Consider the following 14,395-nt stretch of genomic DNA (forward strand, 5'->3'; position numbering starts at 1 on the left):
AAATTTGTACAACTTTGATTAGATTTTTTTCATGGAAATGGAAATGAGACAAGAGAATGGTCCTATCAAGTCTAAAATAGTACCTTTTTTGTGCGTTGTCGGATGTTGAGAAGTTTGAATATATAGGTCATTCAAATGAAACATAGATTGCGCTAATTACGTTATAAATATTTGACGTGGTAGGTGGTAAATGGTAGCACTGTATACGTTGATATATACAAAAACTTTAAGCAATGCGATGTCTGCGCGACGCCTATATTGTGTAGAGAAAAAAGTCTTTTTCAGCAGTCCAAAGATGTGGTAATTGCAGGAGGAGAAATCCGGACTGTATAGAGGGTGATTAAGACGTGTTGGAGGTATCCATGACACACCGCAGTTGAAATAATGTTCTTTTCTGCACAGTATATGCGTTGTGCAGATTTACCGCATTATTTGATGTTTCTGCACATATCAATATACCTTTTACTATGTTGCCATCGTCCGTCCACCCCATTAAATATTTACAACGTTATCAGCACAGTCTATGTATTATTTGAACAATATCTCCCTAAGAAGGAAGGTTTGTAGTATCAATCATAAACAATCTTAATATCCAGGAAGTTGAATTAATCATTTTCTCTTATTTCAATAGGAGGTAAACTGAATTTATTCGTGAAACGAACTAATTCTTCCTAAAACATTGCCCATAGATTCTCTGAGAGCAACTAAGATAATATCACCTACATACATACCTAAAGTAAAACGAAAATTTTAAGGTCAAACTGTTTATCGCTCTTTCTTCAATATCTTGAAGAGTGATATCTGCGATAATAAGAGAGTGAGGCAAATTTATGGGACTCTCAAAAGTTTGCTTACAAATAATGTTATTAAATTTAAAATACGTACGTAGAACTTAAAATGAATCTAATGGCACAAATAAATTCTTCTTGAGTGAATAAGGTGTTCTTGGAGATAAAATTCCACTTTTTCAAAATGCTGGAAACTGCCAAATCAACAGAAATACTGGTGAACAACGAAACATCCAGAGTCATATTCAAAGAAACAAGTTAGTCCTGCTTCATACTCATTTTGTTGATTCAATTTGTTAATTAAAGCTGTTGCAAACATAGCTAGCAGGAATACTTCTGTGTATTGTGTTATGGATGTAAACGGCTAAATTATAAAGAGAATTATTGATAGAAGTTTTTTCTGAATGATTCTGAATGAACATCTTGGTTTATGAACTTCGATTAACCAGTTGAGTGGTAATGTATCATATATGTACAAAAAAAAGTGCCAAACGTGGTAATGTATCATATATGTACATTTCTAAATAACTCCACTAATTTTCAATAGATTTGCATAAAACTTGATATCCTAAAGTTTTTTGGGCTGTTGAATTTAAATCTGTTGTCAAAATTGCAAAATTCAAAATGGCGGATCCAATATGGCGACTGTTAATTGTTAAAACGACTAAAATATTAGAGTTAGGTAAAATATGTATAAGACCTTATTTGTAGAGCTTTTTATGAGCTTTATTTTATGTTTGACAACTTTTTCCGTACAATGAATACTTTCTGAAATAATTAACAAAAACAGTTTTATTTTTTAACCTTTGAGGGGGGCTGGGGGCGGAAGGGGCTTTGCGCTAAAAATCCATTTGGGAATATTATTTACTAGATAAAATAAGTATGTAGGCTAAATATAAGCCAAATCGGAGGTGATAGCTTTTCAGAAGTTCACCCCCCTTTTTTTGATCCACCTCCACTTTTGACTGGAAAATTGTAGTAAACATTTTCAAAAATAATGTTAGGTTATTGCTCTTCCTTAATTAAATTAAAAATCGTTTTAATATATAAAGCCAATAGAGCAAGAGCTGGATCGATTTGCTCAAAAATTCCTTTTTTTATTATAAATAAATACACAAATATTGTATTAGGTGTTGGAATTAATTCGTAGCGTTTTACGAGAGATGGCGGGGATACTACAGTTTTTTGTTTTTATCGTCAGAAGCAAATTTATCTTAAATCAGCTGTTAGGTTAGGTGTTATTTTTACGACCCATCTTACTTTCACTTGTTAATAACATCAAGTTATAATTATTTAAATATGTCTAAATTTATACCAAATAAAGTGTTTTTGCGGGGAGTTTTATTACATTATTTTCATATGAATAAAACTGCTGCGGAAAGCCATAGGATTTTAGAAGAAGTTTACGGTGAGCAAGCTTTAGCTGAACAAACGTGTCGGAAGTGGTTTGCGCGATTCAAAAGCGGTGATTTCGACTTAGAAGACAAGGAACGACCTGGACAGCCAAAAAAGTTTGAAGACAAAGAATTGGAGACATTACTTGAGGAGAACTCAACTCAAACGCTCGAAGAGTTGTCCACATCGTTGGGGGTTGACTTTTCAACAGTGGGAAAACGACTTAAAGCGTTAAGGATGATCCAAAAGGAAGGACATTGGGTCCCATACGAATTAAAGCCGAGGGACGTTGAAAGGCGTTTTTTGACTTGCGAGTTACTGCTTCAACGGTACAAAAGAAAAAGTTTTTTACATCGGATTGTTACTGGTGATGAAAAATGGATATATTATGATAACCCCAAGCGCAGAAAATCATGGGTTAAGCCTGGACAACCATCATCATCAGTACCAAAACGTAATATTCATGGATCTAAGCTTCTTCTTTGCATTTGGTGGGATCAACGGGGTGTGGTTTACTACGAACTGCTGAATCCGAATGAAACCATCACTGGGGATCGTTACCGACTGCAATTGATGCGCTTGAGTCGGGCATTGAAGGAGAAACGGCCGGAATGGAGCGAAAGGCACGACAAAATTATTTTGCTGCACGACAATGCTAGACCGCACGTCGCAAAGCCAGTGCAAACGTACCTGCAAACACTGAAATGGGAAGTCCTAACCCACCCGCCGTATTCTCCAGATATTGCTCCTTCGGATTATCACTTGTTCCGGTCGATGGCCCATAGTTTGTCCGCGGAGAAATTTACTTCTTATGAAGAATGCAAAACTTGGATTGATTCATGGATCGCCTCTAAAGACGAAGCGTTTTTTCGACGAGGTATCCGTCTCTTACCCGAAAGATGGGAAAAAGTTGTGGCAAGCGATGGAAAATATTTTTAGTAATGTATTTTTATATTTAAACTTAGAATAAATCGTTGTTTCTCTCTAAAAAAACGCTACGAATTAATTCCAACACCTAATACTACACGTTTTATCAGAGGTATTTATACACAGAATTTTTTCAATAATTTGTTTGAGCCGTGAGAATACCCCTAATTTGGTTGTTTTTTTTTTCACTTTAACAGGATGCGTTTCCTTAGTCAAAAAATATTACCAACGCTTCTCTAATCATGTACTAAATTTTATAATTTCTGTGTTACACTGAAGATGGCCACGTACCTTGACCGAAACGTCTGTATAAATTTATAATAAAAAAAGGAATTTTTGAGCAAATCGATCCAGCTCTTGCTCTATTGGCTTTATATATTAAAACGATTTTCAAAAATCATTGTTCTTGTCTTGAAACACCCTTTCAAATGATCCCCACTCGATCCATAGTGCCATTTAACATTTTCCACCACTATTCTGCCCTCCCCCCGCCCCCCAAGGCGTAGAGGGGGGATCCACACCCATTCCAAAAAGTTGCTTTTTTGAAAACTTTAAACCCATGTTTCACCGTTTTTCGATATTTTAACTTTTGGCTCTTATCACTTTTGACACAAATCTTTCAGAAAAGTCTACCACTCAACTGGTTAAGCCATAGGCTCTGGGAAGAATACTGTCACCAAGCAGCAAACTGCTGTAAACTTTACTGTCAATAAATTTCTTATTTTTTCTTCTAGTCAGATAAGAGTGTATATTATTAATAAGGTTTTTTGTGGGATCTTCTTTAACAATTTCATAGGTATTCTCAAACCGACTTCATAATTCAATCGAGATGGCGCTTGTCTATAACTAACACCAGAACATATTCTGGCCGAACTGCGGGTCAAACCACGAACTTCTGAGAGCCGAGTTTAAATTTTATTTGAAAATAACGCGCCTGTGTACAGTCGATATGCTAATCCACAGAAACGATATTAATAGTGATGACATTGCACTTATTGTTAGATAAGATAGGACTGAAAGTGGAACCCAGTCAACATTCGATATCCAATGTATAAACATGAAATATCCATAATGTGAAAAAAAATGTACTGTATATACTATGTACTGTGACGTGACGCTTTTCGAGCGCGGTCACAAGGGCGATAGCCCGGCCGAGGGAGCAAAGGGTCCTGGAGTTGCTCCTCGCGTTGAGAGAGCAACCCGCGAGACTCCACCATTTTCGCGCGTTATTTTGTATTTTGTTCCCGTTTTGTATGTTGTCGTTATTTAAGTTGTAAGGCGAGACCCCGTGCGGCGCGGCGTTGCGCACTCTGTGCCTTCGAGCGAAGATGCAGCATTACCCTAGAGACCGGACGCCGGGGATCATCAACGGGTGTCACGTGTTAGTGACCCCGCAGCAGAAAAGGTCCGCAACCCCGTCGCTTCCGCCATCCTAAGGCATAAAGACTAACTCCGAATTGCTTTCAGCCGCCAACAGCAACGTAACGCAGCAGCGGACCTCGTCCGGCTGCAGGCGCCAAGGACTCCGCGGATGCTGCATCCGGAAGGGCCGGAGTATGGCCCGGCCAGCCTAACCAGTCCTTTCCGAAATTATCAACGCGATACGAACCGGCTGACTTAAAGAAGTCGCAGAAAGCGGGGGAGGGGGGCGCCCTGGATGAACTGTGGGCGGTTCTCAGGGGCCCCCCTTTTCGAAAAATCGGCAGGATGCGCGGAAAGGCGACGCGAGATGAGAAGGATCAACTTGCAGAGCCGAGAAGAATCACTGTTCGGTGTGCCACAAAAGAGGAAGGACCAGCTCCAGAACTCAGCCCAACGTCGCCGAGGACTTTGAATCACTGTAAGCCGCCTCTCGGGTAGCCGTAGAGTTCCGTCCGGTTATGGCTGGTAGCGTAAGTCTAAAATTCTGTATTTAGTGTCTCTCACACGACTAACCGCGATTTTGTTACCGTGAGTGCGCTTTTGGTGCTCAGTTACCGCATATCCAGCCGGCTCCGGATATCGCGTCAAAGTCTCTTCATCTTGCGTGAATCAAGCACCGACAGTCTCTCTCTCGTTATCGTTTCGATTGCCGTTCCGTCTCGTTACCGTATTACCGTACCGTTTTTCCGTTACCGTTTCTTTTTTGGGGATATCGTCTGTTTGCTACCGTTTTTCTTTTTGGATACCGTCTTTGTTACCGTTTTCCGCGTTACTTTTATATCGAAAACTATCGCGAGTCGATGTCTGCGGGCAAATTTTGCGCGGAAACGTTCTCCGCGAGACGGCTGTTACCGACACTTTAGCGTCTCGGCGAGAAACAAGAAAACCCGCGAAAATAGCCGCTTTGCGACATATCATTTCTGACCGTTAGGCTACCGTCGTTCGAATTTTATTTATTCGGCCTTCACCGGTCGCGTCGTGTTATCGTAATACGAGCCATCTGTTTCACTGAATATCGTTGGATCTATCGCCAATTTTCGTGATCGCGTCTCCGAAATCTCATATTGTTACCGAAATTCATTCTTGTTACCGATTTATTGGACGAATTGCCTTCCTACCGTCGTATTAAACTATCTCTGCCGTATCGGCTCAGGCCGAACCGTCTACTCATCTTTAACCCATGTTAACCAAATTGTTGAAATACACTATTGTTAAATCTTGATTATTGAGTTGTCCTTGTGTTCGCCTCTCACTCCAGACTCTCAACGTAAAGTAAAAGAACTACGCCCCTCTGCCATATACTGAGCGGGGAACAGCCGGACAAATTATAAGAATTACCTAAGTTACCGTTACCGCGGTGCGATTACACGCACCTGGCGCCCATTTTCGGTTACCAATATCGCGTGAGTTACCTTGCTCCCGAATTGTGTGGAGTACCGCGAGTTACCGAATGTATCGTGCAGTTATTGCCGATACCGCGCGAGTTACCTAGCTCCCGAATTACGTGGCCCTGTTCTTTTACAACAGGGCCTTGGGACGGCCTCCCCCTAACCAGATTTGGGTAGGGGAAGTCCGCGTCCGGGTGGAGACCCAGATGAAATATCTGGGCCTTACTCTGGATAGACTTTGGGGGTTTGAGCAGCATTTCGCTGGGATAACCCCCAAAGCGGATAGGATGGCGACGGCGTTGGGTCGCCTCCTACCGAACTTGGGTGGTCCGAGTAATAGAGTCCGCAGACTCTACACGAACGTCGTGCAGTCGGTGCTCCTCTATGGAGCGCCGGCGTGGGCCGACAGGGCCGTGGCCAGCCGGCGAATAAAGGCGATGCTACATCGCCCGCAGTGCCGGCTGGCCATTAGGCTAATAAGGGTTTACTGCACGACGTCGTTTGCGGCGGCCACGACTCTGGCGGACCTCCTCCCGGTCGAGTTTCTGGCGACCTCGTATGCCGAAGTATATCGGCGTACGAGGGACCCGGACCGGCACGGGAGCGCCCGCCTCTTACCACGAGTCGTGGCCAGGATTAGGATGAATGCCCGCCAAAGAGCCATGGAGGCGTGTCAGGCCTCCTTAATCGGCTCCAAGGTGGGCAGATGGACCACCCAGGCCATCCAACCCTGTCTCCCGGAATGGGCAGACAGGAGGGGACGCGAAATTGGGTTCCACCTTACACAGGTACTCACCGGGCACGGGTGCTTCGGTGATTACCTGTGTAGGATAAGAAGGGAGTATACGACCGAGTGCCACCACTGTGCGGCCGGTCTGGACTCGGCGCTGCACACTCTCGTAGAGTGTGAAGCATGGGAGGAAGAGCGTCGAGTTCTGACCGCAGTGGTCGGCGAGGACCTCTCCCTACCAGCATTGGTCAAAACAATGCTGGAGGGAGAGGACAAATGGAGGGCCGTCTCCTCCTTCTGCGACAAAGTCATGTCGCAGAAGGAGGAGGCGGAGAGAGTGAGAAGGGGGGAGGCGGTGGGAGGGGGAGACAATACTCCTTCTCCACAACCACCGCCAACACAACTCCCCCGGCCACAAGTTCGGGGAAGGTAACATCAGGGCCCCCCCCCCCCCCCCGGGACGGTGACGTTCACCAAGCCCGTGGGGGGGGGACTCCCTGGAGAGGGCCAATAGGGCCCCTCCTAACTCGGATGGCCGGAAGGAGGATGGAATTCCAGGAATTCTAGGAATACTATCTCCCTTCCGGCGGGGGCTCCTGACTGGCCTCAGCCCCCCACCAAAAACACGGGAGGACGGGGAAAGGTCGCGGTAGTCCGGCCTTTCCCGACAAAGACGGTAATTGAGAAGGGGGGGACTTAGTTTTCTCCTTCTCCGAGAAGGAACCGCGTTGCGGTCAGACCTGAGAGAGGGTGAGATAAATACCTCTGGTGATGCCTCACCCTTTCTCTCTATGGTCCAGGAAGACTACCGGCAGGGGTTTTAGTGGGTATGCCTGGGGATTTTCCCCAGGAGACTCCCACATAACCCACGGGTCTCCCCCCGGAACCCGTGAGTATCCATAAAGGATTTCCCCTGCCTTACAAAAAAAAAAAAAAAAAAAAAGCTTCCGAATTACGTGGAGTATCGCGAATTATCGAATCGAGCATTATTTGCCGACACCGCGTACGTCACCTAGCTCCCGAAGAACGTGGAGTACCGCGGGCTACCGACTTTCATTGAGCGTGTTCCCTCGGATCTAACGTGATTCCGAGGCTAGTCCACGTCGCAGTACATACATATGATATACGCTGATGTAGATACATTTGTGGATACATAAGATATTTTATAGATATACATAGAATGTATATTCGAACGAGATCGCTGCCTGTATATACATAGAATATACCTCGTGTACATTCCATGTATATACATCAAACGTATATACATACGATATACGCTGAGGTAGATACATTTATGGATATATATAGGATATCTCATGGACATACATACAATGTATATTCGAATGAGAGCGCTGCCTGTATATACATAGAATATATCTCGTGTACATTCCATGTATATACATGTAACGTACATACATACGATATACGTTGATGTAGGTACATTTATGAATATACATAGAATGTATATTCGAACGAAATCGCTGCCTGTATATATATAGAATATACCTCGTGTACATTCCATGTATATACATGTAACGTACATACATACGATATACGCTGATGTAGGTACATTTATGGATATACATAGGATATCGTGTGGATATAAATACATAGAATCAGTCATTAGTTCGTTCGCTTGCCGCTATGTGACGCATTATGCGCTATCTATCTCGTATTTAAGTTTTAATCATAAGAATTATATAAAACTTGCAAAAGGCGGGTAATAATATTGAAGATGTAATAACTTTTTCTATCAGTTTAATATCTGAATTCCAACACAGGGAATTTAGATAAACTGATTGTTCAAACATTGGGTTGATAAATATCCGAATGAATGAAAATTGTTTATTACCCAGTAAACATTTGATATCCTATGTATATACATAGAATATCCATAATGTGAAAAAAAACGTACTGTATATACTATGTACATACATAGAATGTACCTCATGTACATGCCACAAATGTGTATTGCACATTCTCAGAATAAATCCTATGTACATACTGCGAATGTGCACTGCACATCCTCGGAATATACCCCATGTATATACCATGAATGTACACTGCATATCTTTGGAATATACCTATATATGTACTATGAACATCTCATGTATTGTACATACATGTGGTAATTATTTCACATACATAGGATATGCGCTTTATATACTTTTCACATTCTCTGTATATACATAGAATATACAATATACATATATATATATATATATATATATACATAGGACGTACATAGAATGTCCTAATGTTTATTGGGAAGCGATAAAAGGAAATAAAAGTCTTGATCAACTATGCAACCAACTAAAAGCAAAGATCATAAAAACAGCTAAAAAGTCGGCAACAGACATCTAAACGCAAAAAACAGTGGATAACAGACAGCACGTGGGAGTTAATACAACTAAGAAAAACTTTGAAAATTCGCGGTTTATGGGATACTCAGCGTCGCGCCAAATACGCCGAGCTATCCCAATGCGCATAATGATAATGTAGACAAGACAAAAATGCTTACATCATTAGTATATGCAAGGAAATCGAAAAACATTCACTCAAAAAACGAAATAAGAAATTTATTCAAAAAAATCCGGATGATAACGAGAGATTTCAAACCAACAACTTGGATCATTAACGACAAGGAAGGAAATCAAATAACAGATATTAGGAGAGTAGCAACGAGTTGAAAAGGGGACTGTAAGGAACTATACCGAGATAAGTTAGTGACGGCCAGTAAGAAGGTGGAACTACAAAACCCTTGAACATTCCATCTTACTGTCCGAGGTTGAAAATGCCATCAACAAATTAAAGAGTGGAAAAAGCGTAGAACCAGACGGCATTGCAAAAATGTTGTGCCTTTGGTGATAGGGCACGGGTTCGGGATCTGCCGTGGAGTTAGGCCGGGAAGCCGGGAATAATCCTCCTTTGTTTTTCAATAAAATACAATCTTCTTATATATTTATTGGTCTCGTTATTTTACCAGTTCCCTTGTTAACAGATGATCCAAGTTCCGTTTCAGGAATTTTGGTCTTAGCTTAGTTCCACAGAGCTTCAGGTTACTCGTATTAGCTTTGGCGATTCGTTATAGTTCGTGATCTTCTTAGTTCGTGGTCCCGACGGACATACGTCCGTTCCGTTTGACTGTTAATTTTTGACCTCCACGTCGTGATCACGCGACGGCGATTTTATAGTCGAAACTGCAATTGATTGCAGTTTTCAAGGTCTTTTTGATCGAACTTGCTGACGAAATCCGATAGTTCGTCAGCATCGTCGCGTTAAGAACGAATTTGGTTTTCATTTACGCTGCGCGATTCTCCGATGTCTCGCATGAGCCGGAAACGCACTGAATCGTCAGCGTTCTTATCTGATATCGTAATCAGATATGTAATAGCTATTCTTATATAATTATATTTTATTAATATATATATTTTATTAATTAATAATTAGTTGTGGTTCTCTGGACCCACAACAAAAGAAATAAAATATACAAATATAATATAATACAAATACTCAAACAAAACAATCACAAACTCTTGCACATAATATGCAACAAAATCTGAAAAACTGCTGAATATGATCGGATAATTGGTTAGTGCCCAGAGTTCATCCCGCCACGTAAGAAAGGTTTTGTGGAGATTCGTAATGCGCGCGGAATAGTCTCATATATACATATGGGCGTATTGCCCAATGGATTGTGTTCGACTTGGTTGAAAGTTATGAAACCAATTTTGTGTTAGAAAAATATAATTTATTTTTCTCGTCAGAGAATGAGAGTATATGTACAAGTTGTGTTTGAATTAATTGATTGCGCCAGAGGCGCTTTCTCGGTAAAAGTGTAAGACCGAGAATTAAAAGAAAAATTGACGGGCGCAGTAAGAAATTACCGGCCGTGTCTTAGTATATTGAACGGGTCCTAAAAAGGACGGTTCAATTGAATCTGCTCGTTGTAGCCCCTTTCCCGGCGTCGGTGGAACTCCGTTCGGGAAGTGGTCTTCCGTCTGACAACTGCTCTCTGAGCAGGCTCTGAGCGGCGAAGTTTGTATAGCCACGGAACGAGTCTCCGGTGTGCTGGTAACTGCAACCGTCTCGGCTCTTGGTATTACGGATTGCTCCGTGTATCGAGGAGAGAGAGGTCTCTGAATTCGTACGTCGCCTGGTACTAGAGTGTCCCTTGGTGGCCGAGTCAACCGGATGCAGAACTCTAGTGGAATTAGCTTCCAAGCTAGAGACTGAGGAGGTGACGGCGAAACTGGAGTATCCGCGGACCGCTTAGTTGAAATGTGCGGCCGATGCTGGGACTCTGTTTTCCTTTTACGTGCCTTGCGAGGCAGCGTGAGAAAAACTGCGAGACAATATGCCTCTGGTTAAATTCTGCTAAAGCAGAGTACGACTCAGATCAAGGGCCTTTGGAGAGAGCTCGCCTTGAAGCGAGTGAGGGAGGAAAGATCTGCGGAGCAGCTCTTTTATATCTCTTCGATCGAAGCTTGATCGCGAGAAAGCTCTTCACCGCCTGCGCAACCTGGCGGTGTCTCCGCAAGCTCATAACTCGGTAGAAGGCCTGCGGCGCGTAGCGGCGCCGCGGCGTATTATGCCGCGTCAGTGCAGCGGTGTGGCGGTGAGCCGCCACAATACATATACAGGGTGTCCCATTTTAAGTGGGCACCCCGAATAACTTCGAAGGAAGTCATTTTCAAAGAAAATGACCTAGACAAAAGTTGTTGGGTTTGGAGGGGGACATCCGATGATGACATTGGTTTAACCTAGGGTGTACATGCCAAGGTCATATAAAGGTCAACTTTGTTTTTTTAGAAGGAATACTCTATTTTTGATTCCAAAATTTAATAGCTAGTGTCAAGAGCTTTTTAAAACACTATAATGAAGTTATTTTTCATTAAGTACTTTTCGAGTTATGAGGCTTGCAAATTATAGTATTTTGACAAAATATAAAATATCTTGTAAAACATTCAATTTTTGAGAATGTTACCTTAATACTTTTATACACAAAATAATGTGACAAATGAATTGGTATAAAGAAAACACATTGGTTTAAAAAAAAGTATGCAGTTGCATGTTTACAAATTACATATTTTTTCTTGAAAGCAATTATGTGTTTTCTTTATACCAATTGATTCGTCTCATTATTTTATGCATAAAAGTATTAAGGTAAGATTTCCGAAAATTGAATGTTTTACAAAATATTTTATATTTTATGTCAAAATGCTGTAACTTTCAAGCCTCATAACTCGAAAAGTACTTAATGAAAAATAACTTTATTATAGTGTTTTAAAAAGCTCTTGACACCAGCTATTAGATTTTGAAATCAAAAATAGGGTGTTTTATTTAAAAAAACAAAGTTGGCCTCCATATGACCTTGGCACGTACCGGCACGTATGATGTCCCTCGCCGGCAACGGTATACGTGTGTGAAACAACCGAAGGCGTCACACGCATTCACACAAACGCGTATTTGACGTGTCGCTTGAAGCGAGGAGCACAGCGAGCAGCAAGGGGAAAAATAGTGGGGGATATTTTCATCTTGCATCCTTAGCGCAAATCGGACGATCGAGAGAGAAAGCATTACAAGACGTGATGTCAAGTTAGTGGTGTTTCTATAGCTCTCTTCCTCATGCGACCGTTTAAGGAAGGAAGTGCGAGCGAGACAGTTAGAGCAGCTCGGTGTCCCTATCGATGCCTCGTTCGCTTTAACACCTATGTGTCGTGCTTTTCTTTCTTTTCTTTAAGAAACGTAGCTGAGCCGCGTGCACCGACCGCCGGCATTCATTCTATAAATTATTATATCATATAAAGAGGCTTAATTTAATGAAGAGTAGAAATTTGTATTGAAATGTTTAATTATACGAATATAAGAATTGTTTGCTTCCGTAACAAAAATACACGCTCGTCCTGATTAATTATTGGTTCATTTATGATTGCGTAATTAATAACTTCTTTATTATAAGCAAAATTAGTAATAATGGAACAGGATAAGTCGCTAGAACATACTATCTCCAATAAATGTTCAAATATAAGATTTATTCGAAAATATATATATCATAGAAAAATTACTTGGTTGCGCGGGAGATATTCTAGACATCTAGTCAGCACAGTTTGTTTCAAGTAGAGGTCTCTTTCCGAGATATGATCACTTCTACTTTTTGAAAGCCAAACCATGGCTTTTTTTAAGTTATTTCCTTTCATCGTTCTGCGTAGAAAAATCATTAAGTTAGAAGTGAATTCTTTACGAGGTATTTTGCATCTTACCCTAATATTTTTAGCCTTAAATACGAAATATCTGGTAGTCATTTCTCGATAATTTTATTCTTATGCTTTTATACGTAGTTTAATGAATAGAATACGCTGATGATAATAATTTTTAGATACATCAATTGTTCAGATATATTAACTGGCGTGCTAATTTCGCGAATATATCATGACCTTTTTTTATTCTAAACTACATTAATTAGCTGAAAATTACAACTTTTTGCAATACGTCCCGATTGTTCTACGCGAGCGCTTCATTCTGAAAGTCATTTTTGTGCAGAGTTTCGCAAATTAACTATTTCTAATATCGTAAACAATTTTTAATATCAGCCGCCAATGAAATAGTTGTAGAATATCGCACTTTTGTTCGCCTATGTGTCACTTTCTTTTTTCTTTTTTCTTATTAATTTATTACTAGGAAACCGCGCTTCTAATTTTTTTTTTGTTATTAAATTAATTATCGTTGTGTCATAGCATCAAGCGGACGTGAATCGCGATAAATATAACGATGCCTCAGAACTTGTGTCCTGAGATACGAGGTCGTATTGTCGAACAGTGGCAGGCAGGAAGAGCAGTGACAGAAATTGCTGCTGCTATTCCTTGTTCTGTAAAAACTGTCTGACGATGGATCCAACGGTTTATTGAAAATATTGGTGATCATGCTTTGCATGATCATCGTCGAAATAACCGTGGTCCTCGTAAGACCAGTGCACAAGAAGACGAAGCTATCGTTGCCGCAGCTTCTGATAACTCCTTCGGTACCGTCCAGGAGATTATCAACGCGGCGAACGTCCACATATCCGAGAGGACTGCCCGGCGACGTCTCAACAAAGCTGGATATCATTGCTGCCGTCCAGCCCGCAAAATTCCGCTGACTCCCGTTCATCGGGAACAGCGTATCGCGTTTTCTTTGGAAAACCTGGTAACGAGTCGTGAAGAGAGGGAGGCCACGATCTGGACCGATGAAAAGGTTTTTGTATCGTGTGCCGACCGCCAACTTCACATATGGCGACCAAGAGGTGAACGGTTGAATCCAAATCATGTTGTACCTATCCACAGAAGTGGAAGGATTTCATGCGCAATGTGGGGCTGGATTTCCGGCACTACAATTGGTGAGCTGGTGGAAATTCCCACACGTATGAACTCTGTGGAGTATATTCGCATACTGGAAGATGTTCTTCTTCCATCAGTACGCGCAATCTACTCCGCAGAGGACATGCCAGTAATCCGATTGGTGCAAGATAATTCCGCAGTCTATACATCGCATGAAACACAAACATGGTTTCGGAATCATCCAAAGATCCAATTGGTTAACTGGCCTGCTCGTTCACCAGATCTAAATTTGATCGAAAATGTTTGAGCACAAATGGTTCGACGATGGGAACCAAGAAGGAAAAGAACGGCAGCAGCGCTAGTTAATTTTTGGCGGCCATATTGGATCCGCCATTTTAGTTTAGACTCATACGACAGTGCACAGATAAA

At 41.6% G+C, this 14,395-nt stretch overlaps 1 protein-coding gene across 2 annotated transcripts in view; it reads right to left on the reverse strand.

Moving 5' to 3' along the window:
* DCX-EMAP (Doublecortin-domain-containing echinoderm-microtubule-associated protein) overlaps window positions 1–14,395 on the reverse strand; it is a 587,536-nt gene that overhangs the window by 17,719 nt on the left and 555,422 nt on the right. The gene's annotated exons all lie outside the window — the stretch shown is intronic.

Source organism: Linepithema humile, chromosome 3 (assembly GCF_040581485.1).
Source record: "Linepithema humile isolate Giens D197 chromosome 3, Lhum_UNIL_v1.0, whole genome shotgun sequence".
Classification (NCBI taxonomy): domain Eukaryota; kingdom Metazoa; phylum Arthropoda; class Insecta; order Hymenoptera; family Formicidae; genus Linepithema; species Linepithema humile.